The sequence below is a fragment of the Lepisosteus oculatus genome, unplaced genomic scaffold, assembly GCF_040954835.1.
Source record: "Lepisosteus oculatus isolate fLepOcu1 unplaced genomic scaffold, fLepOcu1.hap2 HAP2_SCAFFOLD_704, whole genome shotgun sequence".
Classification (NCBI taxonomy): domain Eukaryota; kingdom Metazoa; phylum Chordata; class Actinopteri; order Semionotiformes; family Lepisosteidae; genus Lepisosteus; species Lepisosteus oculatus.
Window position 1 is genome coordinate 6930 of NW_027168262.1, and position 19650 is coordinate 26579.

Here is a 19650-nt window from a genome sequence, read left to right on the forward strand (position 1 = left end):
AGTGTACGGGCTTTCTCGTGCAGTTTCATGGTTCTTGTAACCCAAATCCTACACTGGCCTGAAGTGCCCCCCCATTTCACAGCATTTTTCAGCTGATTTAAAATGTACCTAAAGGAGAAGCATTATTGAAGACCATCAATTACCAAGAGCTTTTGTCAAAGGTTTTGGTGGTCATTTTGAATGACCACAGAGCGCTGTGACCTCGGTTTTACATCTCATCCAAAAGACAGCGCCCTTTTACAACACAGCATCTCCGTCACTATACTGGGGCATTGGGACCCGCACAGACCTCAGGGTGAGCGCCCCCCCGCCAGCACCATTAACACCGCTTCCAGCTGGAAGATTTGTTTTTCCCTGTAGCTCATCCTCATCCAGGTACTGACCTGGCTCACACCTGCTTAGCTTCAGTGGGTTTTCAGTTGCGAGTTGCAAGGGGATGCAAGTGATGGAGCCGCTCGCTGCAAAAGCCACTGCATTGGCCGGGAATCGAACCCGAGCCTCCCGCGTGGCAGGCGAGAATTCTACCACTGAACCACCAATGCTCAGTGCCTGGGCCTTCAAAAAAGACGCTTTTTTGGTGCTCTGTGCAAAACGCGTCGACATCTGCTTCCAGCTGCAAAATGCCATTTGCGGACGCTGAAGAACTTATTTCTAAGGCAGCGGGTACAAGCGATTGGGCGTTTTAAAACCACCAGGAACAGCAAAGAGGCGCGCTTCTTTGCTTGTGCCGAAACACACCGACTGAAAGCGGACAACGTAGTCGACAGGATTGGAACCTGTGCGGGGAGACCCCAATGGATTTCTAGTCCATCGCCTTAACCACTCAGCCACGACTACAGCAAGCCCCACTGCCGCTGCGTTCTTGCTACAATCTTACCTGGATCGCGAGGCGCCGGCGGAAGCCTATTTCAAAGTCGTTCTCCGTTTCAAAAAAACATTTCCAAAATACAAGCCTTGCAGACAGACACGCCTCAGAGGACTTAAGGGTGGCTTCATGTCGGAATGATAAAGTCTCCCCGTCCGGACATGAAAATGCCACTTTGTTACACACAAAAAAAGAATCAACAACAGAGAAATGCCCACAAGCATTTGAAAAGCCGCACCACGTCGCACTTGAAATAGCTCTTACATTAGTGGTAGACACAGGAATCGCCTTTTTATTTACGCTCTTACCAACGCGATGGAAAGCAAAACAAAGCAAAGCAGAGCAAAACAAAACGAACAAACGAAAACCCTCACGTCCTGCACTTGCATATAACCCCGTTACGTGCCCAAGCGGTATTGTACGTCATCCTAGCACTGCACCCCGGGTCGTACGGTATATGGGAACGAGCACACACCACGAATCGTCTCGAATCACTCCCTACAGCTGTAAGGCGCCTTGAAGCGTGCACCCCCAACATTCTTCTTTGCGCATCTGTGAAAGGTAAACTCTTGAGCAAACTCTGAACCAGCTCTAAGGAAACTAATCCGATTAGACGTTACTTTGACTCATCTTCTTACGCTCAGTGCCGGATTGCTCAAACTCCAGCTAGGGTTAGGGTTAGCATTCCCACGCTACTTAGACACTTTGTTTACGCTCAGTGCTGGATTTTGGGAACTTCAGGACGAGTGGGAATTTTCTCCTATCTGTCCATTCTGTTTTGTTTTGGAGACTCTTGGCTGCCTATGTTGTTCAGTGCACCGTGAAGGAAACATTTTCCAAAACTGTGTCAGCTCAAAAGTTGTAAGAAAACCTCTCCAGGTGCTTTAACTCTCTTCATTTTTGTCATTTAATGTGACACTCGATGTATAACTGGAGCCTCACATATGCAAATGGTGAGGCTCCAGTTCGACACCCAGTTCCACACCACTTTACAGTATATGACAAAAGCATGGCAGACTGTGCCGGACCAGCTGGTAACTTCCGCTTATTTTGACCATATTAAACATTGGAAATCTTCCCACTTGCATTTGTGACACTTGATTTTGGCTCCACCTAAGACACTCTTAAATCTTCAAACACTTTTCTCTTCTCCCGCAACACACTTGTCTGTCGGCACTATGTGGCAGCGTTGCATGACAACCCATCTCACCACGGAAAGGAACCTAACAGCTTTGGTAAGAGAGTAGAATTACCTGAAGAACTGCTTTCCATGGAAGCAGGACCAAGCGATGTAGCATTTTTATAGTACCAGGAAAGGAGAAGCGGCACTTCGCCTTTGCCGCACAGGCACAAGGTGACGTGCGGCAGACGCCGTAGTCGGCAGGATTCGAACCTGAGCGGGGAGTCCCCAATGGATTTCAAATCCATCGCCTTAACTACTCGGCCACGACTACAGCGAGCTCGCCGCCGCCGCATTCCTCCTATAATCTAACACGGAGTGCGAGGTGGCTGCGGAAACCTTTTTAAAGTCGCTCTCTGTTAAAAAAAAAACCTTTCACAAGATACATGCCGGCAGACAGACACGCCTCAGAGGGTTTAAGGCTGGCTTCATGTTCAAATGATAAAGTCTCCCCGTCCGGATGTCAAAATGCAACTTTGGCAGACAGAAAAAACATCAACAAACCACAAATGTGGACAAGGATTTTGCAAGCTGCACCACACTGCACTTTCAAAAGCATTTACATTCGTGTTAGACCCAGGAATTGTCTTTGTTTTGCGCGCTTACGAACGCCATAGAAAACGAAACAAAACAAAAGCCCTCAGCTCCTGTACTTGATTATAACGCCGTTACGTGTCGAAGCAGGAATTTACGTCATCTTACCACTGCAACATGGGGAATAGAGGGAAATGAACACACGCTACGAATCGTCTCAATCACTCCCTAGAGTCGTAAGGCACATTGAAGGGTGCACCCCCATCATTAATCGTTGGGCCTCTGTAAAAGGAAAGCTGTTGAGCAGTCTTTGAAACAGCTCGGATGAAACACTTGATTGCTTCCATGTGCATCTGGAGCCCACTTCTTATTTTCACTTCACGCCGCCCAAAGCATTTCTAAAACAGGAGATTCGCATTTGGGAATGCGCCCTGCCCTACAAATAAAACAGGTCTACGGGTCTGAAACCTGCTCCACGGAAAACAGTTCTGTTGCGCTTTTGATCAAAGGGAGATTCTCTGTTCTTACTTTTTGATGACATAACACCCAAAGGGGCTTCTTTGGAGCTGGATTCCAACCAGCATCCTAAAGTTTCTTGGCGGTATCCTTTACAGTCCTCTGTTCGGTCGACAAGGAACAGAAGGGGGCAGCTTTCCTCACACATACAGTGCAATGTACTGTAGTGTTCCCCTTCATTGAATTCGCAGTTCTGCATCAGACCTCTAACTCGTTTCCTTAGCTTGGATTTAAGCCACGAAGCAGGCTTCTACTGTATAAACGTCTAGAGGAATCACAAACTATTTGAGAGGCCATCATCCCAGGGGGAACTGACAAAGTCTATCCCTAAACACCTAGCGCAGTCTCTCGAGAGACTGTCAAAAATCGCTTTCTCCGTTTGTGCTGCAAGTAAGTGAAAACGCGGTCTCAACCCAGAGCCACTTGGCAGCAGCGGCACGTAAATACTGTTACTACCACTGCTCGATACCAACGTTAGCCTACTATACCATGTTCAGCCACCGCTAGAAAATGTAAGGCTCTAGTACTGGAGCAAACAAAAGGAGAGCCAACGTCAAACGTAGAGAGCGACGAGGATGGGATTCGAACCCATGCGTGCAGAGCACAATGGATTAGCAGTCCATCACCTTAACCACTCGGCCACCTTGTCGATGAAACTGGGCTGTCCAGACATGGGTTGGCGCGCTCCAGATGATCTTTTTCTTTTTTTTCCCTCGTACTCAAGGGTCCTTTTCCTGTTCCACATGCGATTTCAACATTTTCCTTGGGAGATGTCAAGCCAGCAAGCCACTGCTGTGGTTCAGTGGCCATTGTGGAGTTCAGTGGCCCTGTTGTACACAGAAAGCACATTGAGCTCCTTGGACATGAAAAGTTCCAGATAAAAGCCATTTGTCATCCTTTCTCTTGGTGTCGATGTTGCTATTGTATGTAAAGGTGGCAACTTGCTCAGCGAGCAGGCGGAGCACACACCGAATGCAGATGTGTCTGAGTGGTGTGTCCAAGTGGCTGCAAAAGGACAACACTACCGGGGCGCCGTTGCTTAGTTGGTTAAAGCGCTTGTCTCTTAAACAGGAGATCCTGAGTCCGAATCCCAGTGGTGCCTTCTTTGTTCTGTCTTCTCGAACAGAACTGGTCCTTACAGACAACCGCCTACGGCTAGACTTAATTAAATGCAAGTATTCATTTCCTGTCTTTAACGCGACTTGTTTTTCTTAAAATGGATGGAACTTGCAAAACATGAAATACAAACATTGCTAATCAGCGCTAGCGGCTGGCAAAAAAAAAGAAGTCAGCAATGTTTTTTTTCTTTAACCTTAACCCTGCTAATGGAGAAGAGTTAAACGACCGAGTCTATGCAGCTTAAACGGTGCTCATGTCGGGTTCTTAGCTGAAAGGGTGGTAAATCATGCTCACCCCAGTCCTTAATCTTTTAAAAGGATACAATATTGAACCTAGTCGCCACATCACATACATCCTGTTCAACGATAAAAAAGTGACATCTATCCTCGATCCAGAGTAAATCCCACGATGAGGGCATATTTTTTTCCACTTTACCATGAGTCGGGCTCAGCTGCACAGAGGCGAGAGCAGAGCAATGAGGTCACAGGGACAGGGGAGTCACACGCTGGCGGTTTGAACACGCGGAAGATCACTGAGGGATCCACAGTATATGGACCCTCCGTGCGCCATCAGTCCACACTCCGGACTCTGAATCCTGCCATCCGAGTTAAGATCTCGGCGGAACCTGAGGTACAGTTCCTTCTTAAAACGTAATCTGGTGAGCATTTCTAGAATCGTACTTGTATAGATGCAGCCTTTAATGTGTTGCTGGGTTAAAATTGATGACTTCTTGAACTTCAGTAGGCAACTGCCCTCTTGATTTCGGATTTAATTTCTTTATTACAGGGGCGCTTTTATGAAGACAGAGTCATGTTCAGGTACTTTGCTTGATGGAGGAAGCATATTTCGGACTCTGTGATCTGCTCACCTGGAAAGGTCTGCTGTACTACTACAAGAGAGAAGTAGAGTCTGGAAGAATGGACAATTTTATGATGCTTTGGAAGATAATGTTTTTTTTTTCTTTGAAATCGAAATGAATCAGAATATCAGTGCAAAAGACAAACTCTTGGTTTGGTTTAAAGAGATATGGTTTTAAAACAGACAAAATGTAGAAAACAGGTGTTTCTCACTTTTGGAAAAGAATGGACCGGGGGTAATATTTTACTAGGTGCAGTGCTCATCTCACTGGGTTACAGTCCTGCAGTGTCACACCAGGGCCAGTGGCGCAATGGATAAAGCGTCTGACTCCGGATCAGGAGATTGCAGGTTCGACTCCTGCCTGGCTCGGGTCGTTTTTAAACACATCGGGCTACTCCCTAAGTAGTCTGTGCTACTTACTGCATTGTAATCGTACCCAGTAAGATATTTCCTTCATGTAAATGAACTGCACCTGACAGCTTTAGAAAAACACCTGGGCTCAGTACGGTGCTGAGAGCTTAGCGTTGCTGTTCTAATTAGCACGCACTGCATCGGCTATGAGCCCGAACTTTTCAATTATTCCGATCAGTAAGTCAACACGTAGTCCACATGAACGGTAGAAATATTCTCTTGTCTGTCTCTTGTTTGTATAGAACTGAATGTCCCTGACAATGTACTGTTAGTTTTAATTGAAGAACGGCATTTGTGTTCAAATATACCAGACAAGTTTATGTAACTGCTCATGCGACACTCAGTTGTAATTAGTCAAGAAAAAAAAGTCGAACAACAGCTGCGGGTTTGATTCTGAACGTATGAGATTGCAGCGCCTTTTACTTCCATTGACAAATGATAGAGATTCGAAGAGAGATCCTTCAGACCAGCAAGCAAACCCACGGCTTTTTCGGTTTTCTATCTAGGCAACGTTGGTGTCTGCAATAGCATACATGAAAGCGTGATGCAATTTCTGTGGCTACATTTGTTGCACGTCATGCACAGTAAGAGTGTTTCTAACACCAAATAAAAAGTCAACAATTAGCGATCACGCCTTCTCCTCAGTTAACCCACTGAAACCCTTGCTGTTAACAGTTCTTTACTGCGTGCTTTACCAGCACCTACATATCGTGTCGGTTCTTTCAGCTTTATTCATTAGGTTTTCAAAGGCATAAGTAGAGCACCAGAGGTGCGAACGCAAAATGTGTGGTTATCTGAAGAATTGCTTCCCATGGCGGCGGGTCCAAGTGATTTCGCGTTGTTATAGTACCAGGAAAGGAGAAGCGGCACTTCACTTCTGCCGCGCAGGCACAAGGCGACGTGCGGCAGACGCCGGAGTCGGCAGGTTTCGAACCTGCGCGGGGAAGCCCCAACGCATTTCGAGCCCATCGCCTTAACCACTCGACCACGACAAAAGCGAGCCCACCACCGCCGCATTCCTCCTATAATCTAACACGGACTGCGAGGTGGCTGCGGAAACCTTTTTAAAGTTGCTCTCCGTTAAAAAAAATACCTTTCACAAGATTTGTGCCGGCAGACAGACACGCCTCAGAGGGTTTAAGGCTGGCTTCACGTTCAAATGATAAAGTCCCCCAGTCCGGATGTCAAAATGCAACTTTGGCAGACAGAAAAAACATCAACAAACCAAAAATGTGGACAAGGATTTTACAAGCTGCACCACACTGCACTTTCAAAAGCATTTACATTCGTGTTAGACGCAGGAATTGCCTTTGATTTGCGCGCTTACGAACGCCATGGAAAACGAAACAAAACTAAAGCCCTCAGCTCCTGCACTTGATTATAATCCCGTTACGTGTCGAAGCAGGAGTTTACGTCATCTTACCACTGCAACACGGGGAATAGAGATGTAACGCAACGGGGGCTCAGGCGGGCGCCCTTGCCGCATCTGGTCGGCCCCATCCCGACTGGAGGCTCAAACCCGGGACTTCCGCGTCTCTCTGCAGCGACCTAGCCCCGTGAGCTAAAGAGAGATCGTTCCACAGCCCAGTAGCTGTGGTCCTGCTATCACAGGGAAGGGCGGTGACGTCACCCGCTCTTGTACGCCGGCTCTTACACAGTGCCTGTCGGCCGTAAGCGTTACAGAGGGAAATGAGCACAAGCTACGAATTGTCTCTAATCAGTCCCTACAGTTGTAAGACGCCTGGAAGCGTGCACCCCCATCATTAATCTTTGCGCATCTGTGCAAGGTAAACTCTGGAGCAGTCTCTGAAACGGCTCAAAGGAAACACGTGATTGATTCCATGAGCATCTGGGGTTCATTTCTTATTTACATTTAATTCAAGGGAAAGGCTTGGGTCAGTTTCAGACGGCCTCCAACAGCGAGATTCAAGCGCCCCACCTTCAGCCCAATCTGCGCCGCCAGAACGCCAACGGCTCCTCTGGTCTTTGGGGTGCGGTTGTGACCCCTTAACCTAAAGTGTTGGTGGCAGACAAATGGAGACTAACAGGTGATGTCCTAGGACATGACTACATTGTGACACTCGGTGGGGATGGTGACCATTGCTTGGAAAAGAGTGCGAGGCCCCTTTAGAAAAACATTTTGTTAACAGGCATTCTGCCTCAGCCTAAACACCTATAGCTTGCAAAGCGCATGCTATTAGACAGGCACCTCTGCAAGACCTTAAGAGTCTCTTAAACTAGTGATAGTAAGGTGTTCCCAATGGGCGATGTTTGGCTTTCAAATCATCTCTCTGTGGAAGCGCCGAGATGCAGCTGTTTAAGGCTTAGAAGCAGCTGACTGTTTCACTACCTAGCTGATTACTGTCAGTTAGGGAGCTCAGAGGTGAAAAGCCTGTCTGAGAGACAATTCGCCGTCGATCAGTTCAATATGTTCCGTACCAGCTCGGCGCACCTGAGATCATCTTGGTAGCCGTGTAGCTCAGATGAGTGAGAGCGTGTGTGTGTGTACCACCGTGATTGGATGCCGGTCCTTCTCAGGTCACAGTAAACCTTCTGCTGCCTAACTTTCCTAATTTTGGGGATCCCTTTGAAAAAGCAAAGGAAAAAAAAAACTGGCTCTTCATCAGCGTGATCGACCCAACCCAGTGCGCCCCAGTGGCCTAATGGATAAGGCACTGGCCTCCTAAGCCAGGGATTGTGGGTTCGAGTCCCATCTGGGGTGCTACTGTCCCTTTTTGAGCGTACAAATGTCCTTTTGATTTGCAAAGCTGCAACCCCACCTTACTCAGTGAGCGTCTCTGCTTTTCTCTCACATACAGTTGGGAGATGTCTTGCACTGAACGGCCTGCTTCAGATCCCGCCACAGCACTTCAATGGGATTGGGGTCAGGACTCTTACTCGGCCATCCCAAAATACGGAATTTCTATTGTTTCAGCCACTCTGTTGTTGATGTACTCCTTTGTTTTTGTCATGCTGCATGACCCAGCGTCTTTCGAGTTTTAGATCACAGGCAGACACCCTGACATTCTGCTGTAGAATTTCCTGATACATCTTGGAATTCATCGGTCCCTCGATGATTGCAAGCCGTACAGCCTCCGCTATGCTTCCCAGGTGGGATGAGGTTTTGGAGTTGGTATGCAGTGTTTTGTTATCTCCAAACATAACGTTGTGCACATTTACCAACATGTTCAACTTTTGTCACTGTCCACAGAACATTGTTCCAGGAGTTGCTGTGGAACATCCATGTGGTCTATAGCAAACTTGAGAGGGGCAGTGGTGGTTTTTTTGGGGGGGAGAGCAGTGGTTTCCTCCATGGTGACCTCGCATGATCACCACTCCTGTTCAGATTTCTTCTTATGGTGGACTCATAAACACAGACGTAAGACAAAGTCAACCACCTGTTCGCTAGATCCCATCCCCACTCAGCTAGTCAAAGATTCCCTCGAAGGACTGGCAGGACCTATAATTAGTATGATGAATGCATCGCTTGCGTCAGGCGTTGTACCTGATCAATTTAAGGTAGCGGTTGTTAGACCGCTCTTAAGAAGTCAAATTTGGATCAACAAGTTCTTAACAACTACAGGCCTGTCTCAAAGGTCCCATTTCAATCTAAAAGTCTTGGGAGAATAGTTGTTGCCCAACGTCAATCATATCTGGATTCAAATAATATACTTGAGAAATTTTAGTCTGGTTTCTGAAACTGCATTAACAAGAGTCGTAAATGATATTCTCTTAGCTACTGATGCAGGGAATGCAACAGTGCTTGTGCTTTGCTTCTAGATCTTAGAGCTGCCTTTGACACGGTTGACCTCTCTGTTTTGTTACACAGGCTTGAGTTTGAGGTTGGCTTATCTGGAACCGTCCTTCAGTGGTTTACTTCACATTTTACTCATCGTTTTCATTATGTTCAAATATCTAATAATTGTACTGCTTCATCAATGTCACCAGTTCAATTTGGGGTACCAGAAGATCAGTGCTGGGACCAATATTGCTCTCTCTCTCTACATGCTGCTGCTAGGTAGGATAATATGAAAAAATAATATGAACTTTCATTCATATGCTGATGACACTCAAATAAACATTTTGTTTACACCAAACGACAACTCTTCTATTATCAGTTTAGTTAAATGCATTAAGGAAGGAAATACTTGGATGTGTGAAAACTTTTTGTTACTCAACTCTGAGAAAAATGAGGATCTGTTGATCGGAGGCAACAATACTGATAGGACTACTATAACTTCAGCACTTAACTCAGAGGATTTAAACATCTGCCTCAAAGAGACAGCACGTAACCTTGTTGTGAAAGGCGCTATATAGAAATACATTGATTTGAATTGAATTGACAATGTAAAATGTTGTGTGTGTTGTTTGTTAAACAAGACTGTCTTTATTTATCAAAAAATAAAAGGAATTTGCTAGGAATGCAAACGTTAGGTTGCGCTTCTTCATGCTGCATCGTCGGCATGAGTGGAGCTTTTTAAACGTCTGTACTTACTGTGCCCCATAAGAAATCGTTTGTCCCCATTCAAAAGAGATTGGGCGATGTCCTGCAGTGTTCGCAAAGCAAACCTTTGACAGTTTGAAAAGAGGAATTTATTCTGCTTCCTGTGCGTGCAGTAGTTACAAAGTTGAACGTCTTTACACGATCTGCTGCAGTTTTCAGTGGGTGGGCTTTGTCAAATGGCTTGGAAAAACGCACTGTGTTTCGGCTCGGGAAACATCATGAGCAGTGTCCTGCGTGTTTTCTGTGTATAGCTGTCTTTTAACGCATACAGAATTCATTCGAAATCATTGATTTCTCCAATTAACAAGGGTCCCTTTTTGAACCTGCCAGAAGCATTCTTTCAATGTAACAGATTTACTCCGGGGAAGGGCAGCATGACATTGAGAGTAGCTCAAGCTTTCGGCACCTTTATCTGACTGCATGTATGCAGACACTGCTCAGAATCCCCTGTAAGGTTCTCCTTCAATTCCGTTTTGCAGTGCTTTAGCTCTTTCAAAAGGCTTCGCTTTGCTAGTCACAATCCAAGGCTCATGACAGCATTTGAAAACATTCGCAACTGCGTTGGCCGGGAATCGAACCTGGGTTAACTGCTTTGAAGGCAGCTATGCGCAACACTGGCTCGCTCCAGAATAAATCTCACGTCGAGGGCATATTTTTTTCCATTTTACCGTGAGTCGGGCTCAGCTGCACAGAGGAGAGAGCAGAGCAATGAGGTCACGGGGACAGGGGAGTCACACGCTATCGGTTTGAATACGCGGAAGATCACTGAGGGATCCACAGTATATGGACCCTCCGTGCGCCATCAGTCCACACTCCGGACTCTGAATCCTGCCATCCGAGTTAAGATCTCGGCGAAACCTGAGGCGCAGTTCCTTCTTAAAACGTAATCTGGTGAGCATTTCTAGAATCGTACTTGTATAGATGCAGCCTTTAATGTGTTGCTAGGTTAAAATTGATGACTTCTTGTATTTCAGTAGGCAACTGCCCTCTTGATTTCGGATTTAATTTCTTTATTACAGGAGCGCTTTTATGAAGACAGAGTCATGTTCAGGTACTTTGCTTGATGGAGGAAGCTCATTTCAGACTCTGTGATCTGCTCACCTGGAAAGGTCTGCTATACTACTACAAGAGAGAAGTAGAGTCTGGAAGAAGGGACAATTTTATGATGCTTTGGAAGATAATGTTTTTTTTTTCTTATACTGAAAATGAAAGGTAGTTGTTTCTATATGGACTCAGTCTTTGGAATTTGTATATATATATTTCAGTGATCCCTCAGCCATTCCTTCTGTATTGTAATTCAATTTCTCTTTTAAAATTCCTTCCCCACTTCTAGGACCTGCAGTTGCTGAACTCCACAATGGCTTCTATTGGAAAGTCTGTGACTGAGACCAAGTAAGTGTTCACTTTTTTATGAAACCATTATTTATTTAGGAGCAATGAGCAATTCTTATATAAATGCAATAAAATCATTATGCTCAAACTATGAGAGAGAAAATTAAGGATAATTTAAGAAATCAGTCTTAGCTTGTTTCTATACACAGATGGTATTATTTATTTTCAAAGGAAACCCGCGAGGATTCCCCTGGTGTGCAAGATGTGCCTGAATACTCTTGATCAGCTTCCTGCTCACTTGAAGAGGGCGTGTATGAAGCACGCCACGGCAGAAAAGATCAGGATGGCCTCTCAACAGGCGAGGGAGGACATGATGAATCACCTGAAGAACGGGGTCATCGTGGATTACCACAGAATAGAGATCGTGTCTGGTGAGGCAAACAGGATAGTGGTTGTAAGACTGCTAGAGTCCTTGGGCCTTTTTGTACATGGGAAGCCTGAAGACACATTGGCAAGGTGAGATATTTTTAATCTGTAAGGCTTCTGTAGTTTCTTTTTGAAATCATTGTTACAACATATTATGTAAAAGCATGTTGAAAAGAATCTACCTGCATTCCAGCGGCCCTGAGCAAGAGGCCGCTGTCCAGGAGGAAGAGATGCCAGAGGCTGCTCTAGAAACTGAAACAAAAGCGGATAAGGAAGGGGAAGATGTGAGCTCTGAAGAACTCTATCAGCAGTAAGACTTTTTATTTTTCAGATGTATCAATTTTTTACTAAAATTCTAATTTGTCTTATAGGTATAAAATGTTTAAACCGGTGTTTTATATCCTTACAGGCCCTGAGTAGTTAAAAAGTATCAGCAGGCCGGAAGAGAGTGGCCCAAGCTGGACTCTATAGAAAGCACTCCCTGGATGCTCCTCTCCTGATTGGATTCAAACAGTACCTTACCAAGGATCTGGGAGTGGCAAATTATTCTCAGGAGGTATTTATTTTTTAAAGGCATTTAAAATTAAGCAATGGTATCTTCATTGTAAATGTTTTTATTTCTTAGCTTAAAATTCACCCATGTGAAATGATGTCAGCCATAAACATCATGACTCTATATTTCCTACCTGAATCTATTCTACTTAAATTATTACATTATACACAATTTGAGTTCATTTTAAAAAGTTAAAGGTAATGAAAGGAATGCATTTTCATAAGAAAGATAATACCGATATGCATGTGATAATCTTCCTTATATCATGTAGTGCATCATTTGGACACTTTGTGGGCTTCAAATACAAAGAAAATCATGTTCTATGGTACAAGATAAATACAAAACTTAAGCTTTTATTTTAATTAGATTTCTTTATAAAGCATAAGCAATCATTTATTACATCGCTTCTTGAATTAAATCTTTTGACAAGAGGTAAGACTTCTGTTACATTTAAACCCATGTTTAGCTGTGTTTTTTAGATTTAACTGAACCAATTTCTGTGTGTGATAATGTCCTTGAATTCTGACAACATCACACTAAATTACATGATATAAAACAGCTAATGTTTCTAGAGATAAAGTTTCTGAGATGCTTCTAATTACTTTTTATTACCAGGGACAGTTTAATTCACCTTGTACAGTACTGTAAGACCAAGATGCTTTTTTTAAAAGTTATTTAACATTTTATAGAACTTTGTCTACTATGGCAACATGATGTGCTTGGTGAAACTTGGAAAAATACTGCTTGGCCACTTATCTTAAGATAAAGATAGGATAAAGGTTTATCTTTTGCACCTACCTGACCCCCAGGGAAGGCCAATGCTTTCTAAGTTGATGGTTCCCTACAGTAGACTGTACTTTAATTTCGAAGGTAATGTATATTGACCCAAATCAGTTTTGGAATCCAATCTACTGACGAGATGGAGCACATCCTTTTTTCAGGATTTTAGCATCATACGTTTGGTATATTTAGTCCCTAATGCTGAAAGAAATGATCATAGAACATTTGGACACTTTGTGGGCTTGAAATACAAAGCAAATCATGTTCTATGGTACAAGATAAATACAAAACGTAAGCTTTTATTTTAATTAGATTTGTTTATAAAGCATAAGCAATCATTTATTACATTAATATATGTGAAAATAACATTTTAGCATCATACGTTTAGTATATTTAGTCCCTAATGCTGAAAGAAATGATCATAGAACATGACATCTAACCTTACCTGCGGTGTTTTTAATCCCTATTGCTCAATGCACGGTGAAAGCATTCCATACATGTGTCTGACAATGAGGAATGGGCCCCTGAGACAGTCATTTGCCTGTTTCACAAATGATCGTATTTTACTAGAGATTCTGTTTGGGATTCAGATGTGCATTCGGACAGCAATCCCTTTCAAGAAATGATACGTTCTGGATGAGGTCAAAGGTGCTGGAACACTGTATCTAGGATGTGTTTGCAGAGACTGTGTGTCTCCTGCTTCAACGCAGTGATAAACAGATGTGCTCCTTTAATTTATTGGTACATGCCCAGGGCAGTAAGCAGTCTGAGGATTTATTTCCAGATGGCATAGAGCAGTGAAGCAGTGAAGTAGTGCAAAACACTGGATCATTATATTATTAGAATCTATTCTACTTAAATTATTACATTATACTCAATTTGAGTTCATTTTAAAAAGTAAAAGGTAATGAAAGGAATGCATTTTCATAAGAAAGATAATACCGATATGCATGTGATAATCTTCCTTATATCATGTAGTGCGTCATTTGGACACTTTGTGGGCTTGAAATACAAAGAAAATCTTGTTCTATGGTACAAGATAAATACAAAACTTAAGCTTTTATTTTAATTAGATTTGTTTATAAAGCATAAGCAATCATTTATTACATTAATATATGTGAAAATAACATTTTAGCATCATATGTTTAGTATATTTAGTCCCTAATGCCAAAAGAAATGATCATTTGTTTAACATGCACAGGTCTGTCTCAAAGGATGCAGTACTCCTGAAGGGTCTCAAACCCTACATTTCGGATGCCTAGCTGTATCCCTCACATGTGGCACCTCAGAATGACTTCTAACCTTACCTGTGGTGTATTCAGTCCCTATTGCTCAATGCACGGTGTACATACTGCATACATGTGTCTTGAGAATGAGGAATGGGCCCCTGAGACAGTCATTTGCCTGTTTCACAAACAGGGACCTGGACCTAGACCTGGCCCGTACAGGGCTCAAACCCGCGACCTTGGCGTTATTAGCACCACGCTCTAACCAACTGAGCTAACCAGCCTCACGACAGTGCTCCTCTCTATGCTGCAAAAAATCAAACTCAGGGAATTTCTTTTGTCCTCCTTTGAATAGAAAGCCGTGTAATCAGTGTACGGGCTTTCTCGTGCAGTTTCATGGTTCTTGTAACCCAAATCCTACACTGGCCTGAAGTGCCCCCCCATTTCACAGCATTTTTCAGCTGATTTAAAATGTACCTAAAGGAGAAGCATTATTGAAGACCATCAATTACCAAGAGCTTTTGTCAAAGGTTTTGGTGGTCATTTTGAATGACCACAGAGCGCTGTGACCTCGGTTTTACATCTCATCCAAAAGACAGCGCCCTTTTACAACACAGCATCTCCGTCACTATACTGGGGCATTGGGACCCGCACAGACCTCAGGGTGAGCGCCCCCCCGCCAGCACCATTAACACCGCTTCCAGCTGGAAGATTTGTTTTTCCCTGTAGCTCATCCTCATCCAGGTACTGACCTGGCTCACACCTGCTTAGCTTCAGTGGGTTTTCAGTTGCGAGTTGCAAGGGGATGCAAGTGATGGAGCCGCTCGCTGCAAAAGCCACTGCATTGGCCGGGAATCGAACCCGAGCCTCCCGCGTGGCAGGCGAGAATTCTACCACTGAACCACCAATGCTCAGTGCCTGGGCCTTCAAAAAAGACGCTTTTTTGGTGCTCTGTGCAAAACGCGTCGACATCTGCTTCCAGCTGCAAAATGCCATTTGCGGACGCTGAAGAACTTATTTCTAAGGCAGCGGGTACAAGCGATTGGGCGTTTTAAAACCACCAGGAACAGCAAAGAGGCGCGCTTCTTTGCTTGTGCCGAAACACACCGACTGAAAGCGGACAACGTAGTCGACAGGATTGGAACCTGTGCGGGGAGACCCCAATGGATTTCTAGTCCATCGCCTTAACCACTCAGCCACGACTACAGCAAGCCCCACTGCCGCTGCGTTCTTGCTACAATCTTACCTGGATCGCGAGGCGCCGGCGGAAGCCTATTTCAAAGTCGTTCTCCGTTTCAAAAAAACATTTCCAAAATACAAGCCTTGCAGACAGACACGCCTCAGAGGACTTAAGGGTGGCTTCATGTCGGAATGATAAAGTCTCCCCGTCCGGACATGAAAATGCCACTTTGTTACACACAAAAAAAGAATCAACAACAGAGAAATGCCCACAAGCATTTGAAAAGCCGCACCACGTCGCACTTGAAATAGCTCTTACATTAGTGGTAGACACAGGAATCGCCTTTTTATTTACGCTCTTACCAACGCGATGGAAAGCAAAACAAAGCAAAGCAGAGCAAAACAAAACGAACAAACGAAAACCCTCACGTCCTGCACTTGCATATAACCCCGTTACGTGCCCAAGCGGTATTGTACGTCATCCTAGCACTGCACCCCGGGTCGTACGGTATATGGGAACGAGCACACACCACGAATCGTCTCGAATCACTCCCTACAGCTGTAAGGCGCCTTGAAGCGTGCACCCCCAACATTCTTCTTTGCGCATCTGTGAAAGGTAAACTCTTGAGCAAACTCTGAACCAGCTCTAAGGAAACTAATCCGATTAGACGTTACTTTGACTCATCTTCTTACGCTCAGTGCCGGATTGCTCAAACTCCAGCTAGGGTTAGGGTTAGCATTCCCACGCTACTTAGACACTTTGTTTACGCTCAGTGCTGGATTTTGGGAACTTCAGGACGAGTGGGAATTTTCTCCTATCTGTCCATTCTGTTTTGTTTTGGAGACTCTTGGCTGCCTATGTTGTTCAGTGCACCGTGAAGGAAACATTTTCCAAAACTGTGTCAGCTCAAAAGTTGTAAGAAAACCTCTCCAGGTGCTTTAACTCTCTTCATTTTTGTCATTTAATGTGACACTCGATGTATAACTGGAGCCTCACATATGCAAATGGTGAGGCTCCAGTTCGACACCCAGTTCCACACCACTTTACAGTATATGACAAAAGCATGGCAGACTGTGTCGGACCAGCTGGTAACTTCCGCTTATTTTGACCATATTAAACATTGGAAATCTTCCCACTTGCATTTGTGACACTTGATTTTGGCTCCACCTAAGACACTCTTAAATCTTCAAACACTTTTCTCTTCTCCCGCAACACACTTGTCTGTCGGCACTATGTGGCAGCGTTGCATGACAACCCATCTCACCACGGAAAGGAACCTAACAGCTTTGGTAAGAGAGTAGAATTACCTGAAGAACTGCTTTCCATGGAAGCAGGACCAAGCGATGTAGCATTTTTATAGTACCAGGAAAGGAGAAGCGGCACTTCGCCTTTGCCGCACAGGCACAAGGTGACGTGCGGCAGACGCCGTAGTCGGCAGGATTCGAACCTGAGCGGGGAGTCCCCAATGGATTTCAAATCCATCGCCTTAACTACTCGGCCACGACTACAGCGAGCTCGCCGCCGCCGCATTCCTCCTATAATCTAACACGGAGTGCGAGGTGGCTGCGGAAACCTTTTTAAAGTCGCTCTCTGTTAAAAAAAAAACCTTTCACAAGATACATGCCGGCAGACAGACACGCCTCAGAGGGTTTAAGGCTGGCTTCACGTTCAAATGATAAAGTCTCCCCGTCCGGATGTCAAAATGCAACTTTGGCAGACAGAAAAAACATCAACAAACCACAAATGTGGACAAGGATTTTGCAAGCTGCACCACACTGCACTTTCAAAAGCATTTACATTCGTGTTAGACCCAGGAATTGTCTTTGTTTTGCGCGCTTACGAACGCCATAGAAAACGAAACAAAACAAAAGCCCTCAGCTCCTGTACTTGATTATAACGCCGTTACGTGTCGAAGCAGGAATTTACGTCATCTTACCACTGCAACATGGGGAATAGAGGGAAATGAACACACGCTACGAATCGTCTCAATCACTCCCTAGAGTCGTAAGGCACATTGAAGGGTGCACCCCCATCATTAATCGTTGGGCCTCTGTAAAAGGAAAGCTGTTGAGCAGTCTTTGAAACAGCTCGGATGAAACACTTGATTGCTTCCATGTGCATCTGGAGCCCACTTCTTATTTTCACTTCACGCCGCCCAAAGCATTTCTAAAACAGGAGATTCGCATTTGGGAATGCGCCCTGCCCTACAAATAAAACAGGTCTACGGGTCTGAAACCTGCTCCACGGAAAACAGTTCTGTTGCGCTTTTGATCAAAGGGAGATTCTCTGTTCTTACTTTTTGATGACATAACACCCAAAGGGGCTTCTTTGGAGCTGGATTCCAACCAGCATCCTAAAGTTTCTTGGCGGTATCCTTTACAGTCCTCTGTTCGGTCGACAAGGAACAGAAGGGGGCAGCTTTCCTCACACATACAGTGCAATGTACTGTAGTGTTCCCCTTCATTGAATTCGCAGTTCTGCATCAGACCTCTAACTCGTTTCCTTAGCTTGGATTTAAGCCACGAAGCAGGCTTCTACTGTATAAACGTCTAGAGGAATCACAAACTATTTGAGAGGCCATCATCCCAGGGGGAACTGACAAAGTCTATCCCTAAACACCTAGCGCAGTCTCTCGAGAGACTGTCAAAAATCGCTTTCTCCGTTTGTGCTGCAAGTAAGTGAAAACGCGGTCTCAACCCAGAGCCACTTGGCAGCAGCGGCACGTAAATACTGTTACTACCACTGCTCGATACCAACGTTAGCCTACTATACCATGTTCAGCCACCGCTAGAAAATGTAAGGCTCTAGTACTGGAGCAAACAAAAGGAGAGCCAACGTCAAACGTAGAGAGCGACGAGGATGGGATTCGAACCCATGCGTGCAGAGCACAATGGATTAGCAGTCCATCGCCTTAACCACTCGGCCACCTTGTCGATGAAACTGGGCTGTCCAGACATGGGTTGGCGCGCTCCAGATGATCTTTTTCTTTTTTTTCCCTCGTACTCAAGGGTCCTTTTCCTGTTCCACATGCGATTTCAACATTTTCCTTGGGAGATGTCAAGCCAGCAAGCCACTGCTGTGGTTCAGTGGCCATTGTGGAGTTCAGTGGCCCTGTTGTACACAGAAAGCACATTGAGCTCCTTGGACATGAAAAGTTCCAGATAAAAGCCATTTGTCATCCTTTCTCTTGGTGTCGATGTTGCTATTGTATGTAAAGGTGGCAACTTGCTCAGCGAGCAGGCGGAGCACACACCGAATGCAGATGTGTCTGAGTGGTGTGTCCAAGTGGCTGCAAAAGGACAACACTACCGGGGCGCCGTTGCTTAGTTGGTTAAAGCGCTTGTCTCTTAAACAGGAGATCCTGAGTCCGAATCCCAGTGGTGCCTTCTTTGTTCTGTCTTCTCGAACAGAACTGGTCCTTACAGACAACCGCCTACGGCTAGACTTAATTAAATGCAAGTATTCATTTCCTGTCTTTAACGCGACTTGTTTTTCTTAAAATGGATGGAACTTGCAAAACATGAAATACAAACATTGCTAATCAGCGCTAGCGGCTGGCAAAAAAAAAGAAGTCAGCAATGTTTTTTTTCTTTAACCTTAACCCTGCTAATGGAGAAGAGTTAAACGACCGAGTCTATGCAGCTTAAACGGTGCTCATGTCGGGTTCTTAGCTGAAAGGGTGGTAAATCATGCTCACCCCAGTCCTTAATCTTTTAAAAGGATACAATATTGAACCTAGTCGCCACATCACATACATCCTGTTCAACGATAAAAAAGTGACATCTATCCTCGATCCAGAGTAAATCCCACGATGAGGGCATATTTTTTTCCACTTTACCATGAGTCGGGCTCAGCTGCACAGAGGCGAGAGCAGAGCAATGAGGTCACAGGGACAGGGGAGTCACACGCTGGCGGTTTGAACACGCGGAAGATCACTGAGGGATCCACAGTATATGGACCCTCCGTGCGCCATCAGTCCACACTCCGGACTCTGAATCCTGCCATCCGAGTTAAGATCTCGGCGGAACCTGAGGTACAGTTCCTTCTTAAAACGTAATCTGGTGAGCATTTCTAGAATCGTACTTGTATAGATGCAGCCTTTAATGTGTTGCTGGGTTAAAATTGATGACTTCTTGAACTTCAGTAGGCAACTGCCCTCTTGATTT

General features: G+C 44.8%; 8 non-coding genes across 8 annotated transcripts; 2 read left to right on the top strand and 6 right to left on the bottom strand.

The window, feature by feature from the left end:
* Positions 1–471: 471 nt before the first annotated feature.
* Positions 472–542, bottom strand: trnag-gcc (transfer RNA glycine (anticodon GCC)). Its single transcript has one exon. It is a non-coding gene; the product is annotated as a tRNA-Gly (tRNA).
* A 1695-nt stretch (positions 543–2237) lies between these two features.
* On the bottom strand, positions 2238–2319 carry trnas-uga (transfer RNA serine (anticodon UGA)). The gene has a single exon. It is a non-coding gene; the product is annotated as a tRNA-Ser (tRNA).
* Positions 2320–3662: 1343 nt separating this feature from the next.
* trnas-gcu (transfer RNA serine (anticodon GCU)) lies at positions 3663–3744 on the bottom strand. The gene has a single exon. It is a non-coding gene; the product is annotated as a tRNA-Ser (tRNA).
* Positions 3745–5368: 1624 nt separating this feature from the next.
* trnar-ccg (transfer RNA arginine (anticodon CCG)) lies at positions 5369–5441 on the top strand. The gene has a single exon. It is a non-coding gene; the product is annotated as a tRNA-Arg (tRNA).
* A 2691-nt stretch (positions 5442–8132) lies between these two features.
* On the top strand, positions 8133–8205 carry trnar-ccu (transfer RNA arginine (anticodon CCU)). Its single transcript has one exon. It is a non-coding gene; the product is annotated as a tRNA-Arg (tRNA).
* A 6939-nt stretch (positions 8206–15144) lies between these two features.
* Positions 15145–15215, bottom strand: trnag-gcc (transfer RNA glycine (anticodon GCC)). Its single transcript has one exon. It is a non-coding gene; the product is annotated as a tRNA-Gly (tRNA).
* A 1695-nt stretch (positions 15216–16910) lies between these two features.
* On the bottom strand, positions 16911–16992 carry trnas-uga (transfer RNA serine (anticodon UGA)). Its single transcript has one exon. It is a non-coding gene; the product is annotated as a tRNA-Ser (tRNA).
* A 1343-nt stretch (positions 16993–18335) lies between these two features.
* On the bottom strand, positions 18336–18417 carry trnas-gcu (transfer RNA serine (anticodon GCU)). The gene has a single exon. It is a non-coding gene; the product is annotated as a tRNA-Ser (tRNA).
* Between the last annotated feature and the right edge of the window lie 1233 nt (positions 18418–19650).